A 6512-nucleotide genomic window follows, 5' to 3' on the forward strand; every position below is an offset into this window, starting at 1 on the left:
GAAATTTTTTTAATTTAATTTAATTTAATTTTTTTATTAATTTATTCTTATTACATCTCAGTGGTTATCCCATCCCTTGTATCCTCCCATTCTCCCCTCCCTCCCATTTTCCCCTTACTCCCCTCCCCTATGACAGTGCCTGAGGGGGACTTCCTATTGGGACTCTAGATGAGAGAAGCATGGGAGAATGGCAAAGTAGAAGGATCCAGAAGGTCCTAGAAACCTACAAGAAGAAGATTATGATAGGCAGATTTGGGCCCAGGGGTCACGATCAAACTATGGCACCAGCCAAGGACAATACAGGCTATAAACTTCAAACCCTTACCCAGGTCTAGCCAATGGACAGGACATTCTCCACAGTTGAGTAGAGAGTGGGGTCTGACCTTCACACAAACTCTGGTGCCTCATATTTGACCATGTCCCCTGGAGGGGTAGACCTGGTGGCACTCAGAGGAAGGATAGCAGGCTACCAAGAAGAGACTTGATACCTTAAGTTAATTTTTTATCCAGCCACTTTGCTGAAGGTGTTTATCAGCTGTAGGAGTTCTCCAGTAGAATTTAGGAGGCCACTTATGTGTACTATCATATCATCTGTGAATAGTAGTACTTCTATTTATTCCTTTCCAAATTGTATCCCGTTGATCTCCTTTAGTAGTCAATGCTCTAGCTAGAACTTCAAGTACTATGTTGAAGAGATATGGAGAGAGTGGGCAGCCTTGTCTTGTTCCTGATTTTAATGAAATTGCTTTGAGTTTCTCTCCATTTGACTTGATGTTGACTATCAGTTTGCTTTATATTGCCTCCATTATATTTAGAGATGGGCCTTGTATTTCTGATCTCTCCAAGACTTTTATCAAGATGAGGTGTTCAATATTATCGAAAGCTTTTCTGCACTTAACGAGATGAAGATGTGATTTTTTTTCCTTCAGTTTCTTCACACGAGATTGGTAAAGTACCTCTGATGAAATCATGACCAAGTAGGCTATAATTACTACCTCAAATAGTAAGAGACCCTTGCATGAAGCATCATGGGAGGACATGAAAAAGGGGTCTGCAGAGAGAGCAGACCAAACTTTTCAAAGCACAAACAACATCAAATCAGTTGACGATCCCTTAAAAAAGACACATCTCAAGCAAAACATAAAAGCAATAAAAAGAAAAAAGAGTACTTGAATGAAGACGTGAATGGATTCATGAAATACCTGAAACAGAACTCAAAAATGCTCCACAACAAGGAGATAATAGCAACAGACAGCCAGGAAATGAAGGAAGAAATTGCAGTGGCCTTAAAGAAAGACAGGCAACAGGAAGGAAGACAATGAAAAAGACAAGTGGCAAAGAAAAACCTGGCCATGAGGTTGCCGATTGCCCAGCTGTTCCAGAAAGTCAGGACATGGGCACTGCCATCTATTACTGCTGCAGGTACAGAGAGCATGAAACCACCAAGTGCAGAGTCAGTGTAGACCCTCCTCTCAGTGAATTTCCTTTTGCAAAATGTTTTGCAAAATGGGACACCTGTCCAGGTCCTGCCCTGATAATACAAAGGAGTCTGTGCTGATGGTGATGGCTACAATCTTTGTGGCTCTGTGGAACATTTTAAGAAAGATTGCCTTGAAATCAGAATTCAGATAGAATTATCATAGTTGGTCACTACGTAAAGGGAATGAGTGCAGACTATGAAGAAGTTCACAATGTGCCCAAACCACAGAAACCTAAAACAAAAGTACCCAAAGTTGTTAATTTTTATAAGAGTTGGTACTCTTGTTAGTTATCACCTCACTGTTACTTTCCAAAGTAGGTCTTTAGAGGTTTAAACTGGGTGCCTATGGAGCCAAGCTTGTATCACAAAGTCTGATCTTAGTGGGGGCAAGATAGACATTCTGTCTATCAAGGAGTACAGGATGATCATTTGTTCTCTCTCTCTCTCTCTCTCTCTCTCTCTCTCTCTCTCTCTCTCTCTCTCTCTCTCTCTCTCTCTCTCTCTCCCTCCCTCCCTCCCTTCCCCCGTGCCCCGTGTGTGCATGTGTGTGTGTGTGTGTGTGTGTGTGTGTGTATCCATATTTGAGACAGATTCTATGTAGCCCAGGTTGGTTTCACACTAGTAATCCTGCCTCAGTGTCCTGAGTACTGAGATTACAGGAAGTCTGCCTAAGAACATATTTTAACAGACAGAACTTAGACATAACTAAGGAGCTGTATTCCTGATTGTGGCAATCATTTTTATAAATGTAAATTATGAGTCAAAATTGACCACCTCTAAGAAAAGCACATAGCTTTGAGTTTGTGAATAAATGTTTTGTTATGCATTCCTAATTCAGATTATCAACTTACTGTAATAGAAACTTATTTATATGTTCTCACAAAAATGTTATGTGACTGACATGTATGGTCTCTTGCTATTTATGAGACATCTGCCCAGGCCTTTCCAGCTTTTAGAGTCTCTGTTGAGAAGTCAGGTGTAATTCTGATAGATCTGCCTTTACATGTGAATTGGCCTTTTTACCTTGTTGCTTTCAATGTTCTTTCTTTGTTGTATACATTTAGTGTTGTGATTATTATGCAGCAGGAGGATTTTCTTCTTTGTTGCAATCTATTTGGTGTTTGTAGGCTTCTTGTATGTTTATAGGTAGCTCTTTCTTCAGGTTGGGGGAGGTTTCTTCTATGGTTTAGTTGAAAATATTTTCTGGGCATAGGAACTTAGAGTTGTCTCCTCCTCCTCCTTCTATTCCTATTTTTATTAGGTGTCATCTTTCCATATTTTCTCATATTTCTTGGATTTTTGTGTCGTAATGTTCTAGATTTGACATTTTTTACTGATGTATAAATTTCTTCAGTTGTATCTTCTATGCCTTAGATCTTCTCCTCCATCTCTTGCATTCTGTTGGTGATATTTGTCTGTAGTACCTGGTCTCTTCTCTAAGTTTTCCATCTTGAGGATTCCCTCAATTTGCATTTTCCTTATTTTTCTATATCAATTTTCAGGTCTTGTTTTCCAAGAACAGAAGAAACAAGCTGGAGTAGCCATTCTAGTATCTAATAAAATAGACTCTCAACCAAAATTAATCAAAAGAGATGGGGAAGGACACTTAATACTCATCAAATGAAAAATACACCAAGATTCTGAAGACCTATGCCCCAAATACAGAGGCAGTCACATTTGTAAAAGAAACATTATTAAAGCTTAAATCAAACATTGAACCCTACACATTAATAGTGGGAGACTTCAACACCCCACTTTCACCAAGGGACAGGTCATTTACAGAGAAACTAAACAGAATTAACAAAACTAACTGACATTATTAATCAAATGGACCTAATAGATAGCTACAAAACATTTCACCTAACCACAAAAGAATATACTTTCTTCTAAGCACCTCTTCAAATCTTCTCCAAAACTGACTTTATACTCATCCACAAAAGAAGCCTCAATGATACAAGAAAATTGAAATAACCCCTTAAATATCAGATCACTATGGATTAAAGATGGACTTTAACAACAACAGAAAAAACAAAATTCCTACAAACTCATGGGAACTTAACAGCTCTCTCCTCAATAACTACTGAGTCAGGGAAGAAATATTGAAAGAAATTAGGAATTTGCTAAAATTCAAGAAAATGATGACATAACATATCCAAACTTATGGGACAAAATGAAAGCAGTGCTAAGGAGAAAGTTCAAAGCATTAAGTGCCTTCACAACGGAATTGGAGAGTTTTCATACTAACAACTTAAAAGAATACCTAAGTCTCTAAAACAAAAAGAAGAATACATACCTAAGAGAAGTAGATGGCAGAAAATAATCAAACTCAGGGGAAAAAATCAATTAATTAGAAACAAAGAGAGGGCTGGAGAGATGGCTCAGTGGTTAAGAGCTCTACCTGTTCTTCCTGAGGTCCTGCATTCAATTCCCAGCAACCACATGGTGGCTCACAACCATCTATAATGTGATATGATGCCCTCTTCTGCAGATAAAGCACTCATATACGATAAATAAATAAATCTATTAAAAAAAAAAAAAAGAAACAAGGACAACAACACAAAGAATCAATGAAACCAAGAGCTAGTTCTTTGACAAAATCAAGCAGATAGCTAAACCTTAGCCAAAATAACTAAAAGGCAGAGAGACAATATACAAACTAAAAATGTCAGAAATAAAAAGGGATACATGACAACAGACACTGAGGAAATCAAAAGAATGATTAGGTCTTACTCAAAAGCTGGTATTCCACAAAATTGGAAAATCTAAATAAAATGGACAATTTTCTTGATAAATAGATCCCACTTATGAAAGTTAAATCAAAATCAGGTAAACAAGTTTAAAACTCCTATAACACCGAAGGAAATAGAAGTGGTCATTAAAAATCTACCAACCAAAGAAAGCCCTGGGCCAGGTGGTTTTTGCCCAGAATTCTACCAGACTTTCAAATAAGAACTAATACCAAACTCCTTTAACTATTCTACAAAATAAATACAGAAGGAACATTACCAAACTCATTCTATGAAGCCACAGTCACTATGATACCTAAACCACACAGAGACTCAGCAAAGAAAGAGAATTTCAGACCAATCTCCCTTATGAACATTGATAAAAAAATACTCAATAAAATACTAACAAACCAAATCCAAAAACATATCAAAAAATGTCATATATCATGACCAAGTAGGCTTCATCTCAAGGATTCAGGGGTAGTTCAATATATGAGAATCAATTAGCATAATTGACAATATAAACAAACTGAAAGAAAAAAGCACATGATCATCTCATTAGAGGCTGAAAAATCCTTTGAAAAATCCAACAGCCCTTCATGACAAAAGTCTTGGAGGTATCAGTGATACAAGGCACATTCCTAAACATAATAAAGGAAATATACAGTAAATCTATAGACAACATCAAATTGAATAGAGAAAAAATTAGAACAATTCCACTAAAATCAGAAACAAGACAAAGCTGCCCAGTCTCTCCATACTTCTTCATTATAGTACTTGACGTCCTAGCTAGATAGGTTTGTAGAATAAAAGATAGATTATTGAATCCTACATTGGTATTGTAGATTGATGAAAATTTAAGACTTTTGATTGATGAAAATTTAAGACTTCAACTTTTGCTTCACATTGATAAGAACTTAAATTGTATATTGCCATTTATTTTTGCCTTATGTATTGTATGTTATATGTTGACAAAATATTATATATTGTATGTTAGAAACTTAAGTTCATTTTGTTCAATGTTTATTTAATGTATTATTCATGTACCACTAATGTCTTATAAAAACTTTTAATAATCTGTTCAGGAAGATCGGGGATAAAAGTTGGTATTTAGTTACGTAGAAATCCTACTAGATACTAACTTACTTTGTCATAGAGCAGGTTTGTTTAACTTCTTGTATATGTCTTCAAGGGAATAGATTGAGAACTGTAAGAATAGATAGAATTGGTCTTCAAACTCTTCAGAGATCCACAAAATATGACATTTAATGATGAGGGCTTTCCTGACAGAGAGAGACATCCACTCCTGGCCGCATCTCCATTTGCATCATTGAAGATGGGGGCTTCAAAAGATGTGGGTGACAGAATGGTCACTGGACAGAGAAACTGCTCTTATCTCTACTGCTGATAACAGGCTGACTGGCTGCAATGATCAACCATGATGCTGGAAAGTTGACTGTCCAGCTTGGAAGAGACTAGATGGACCAGACTGTCGGATTTCCTGCTTCAAAAAGCAGTTTGTTGGATGTTTTGAGCCGATAAGGCTGAAGACTGATTGCCCGAATGAAGGAGAGAATCTGGTGACTATCCAGGTGGTCTGCTCTCTCTGTCCTATGCAACTTGGAAGTTGCCTGCCAGCACTTCCTTTATTAGATAGATTTTCCTTCTTGGGTCTCTGATGGGATTAAAGACTAGATAGCCACAGTGTTACTAGAAGCTTTAGTTTAAAAATTAAAAATACATTTATAGATTGATAATTGCAATTTCTCATGAAAAAAAAAAGGCTCTCTTTGGTAGGATAGTGGAATACTTTCTCTCAGGTTAACAAGTATAAAAGGACTTGGTTATGTACTTGATACCTGATGATTATGTATATATGTATATATGTGTATATAGTTCTTAATTTTTTAAAAGAGAAGGGGGATGTGTGGGAAAGATTAAGCTTTGTCACAGGTGGAAGCAGTCTTAGCGGACTTTACCTTTGGGGCACCCCATGAATACCTTGTGACAGACTGAGTGGAGCCATCCTGGGCCTGGAATTCAGGAAGCAGACCTGGGAACTCCAACTGGACTATTGTTTTTCTAATGGACCCTCAATCGGAGAAGGAGACCGCCCTTCCCATCTGACTCAGGCAGGTGGGGAAGAGAGAACAACAGGTTCAGCCTGGGCTTGAGCGCGTGTGGAGCAGCGGACAGGCTGGACCAGCATGCGGGCCAGAGAGACACCTAAGGACCCGTCCCGTGGAACTGATACCGGAAGGTTCACTCTCTTGTCCCTTTAACCTTTTTTCCTTCTTGTGTAAGCT

General features: G+C 37.7%; 1 pseudogene; it reads left to right on the forward strand.

Annotated features, from left to right (window-relative positions):
- The first annotated feature begins 969 nt into the window (after positions 1–969).
- On the forward strand, positions 970–1768 carry LOC127205731 (zinc finger CCHC domain-containing protein 9-like; annotated as a pseudogene).
- The last annotated feature ends 4744 nt before the right edge of the window (positions 1769–6512 follow it).

The sequence above is a fragment of the Acomys russatus genome, chromosome 22 (assembly GCF_903995435.1).
Source record: "Acomys russatus chromosome 22, mAcoRus1.1, whole genome shotgun sequence".
In the NCBI taxonomy this organism is placed as follows: domain Eukaryota; kingdom Metazoa; phylum Chordata; class Mammalia; order Rodentia; family Muridae; genus Acomys; species Acomys russatus.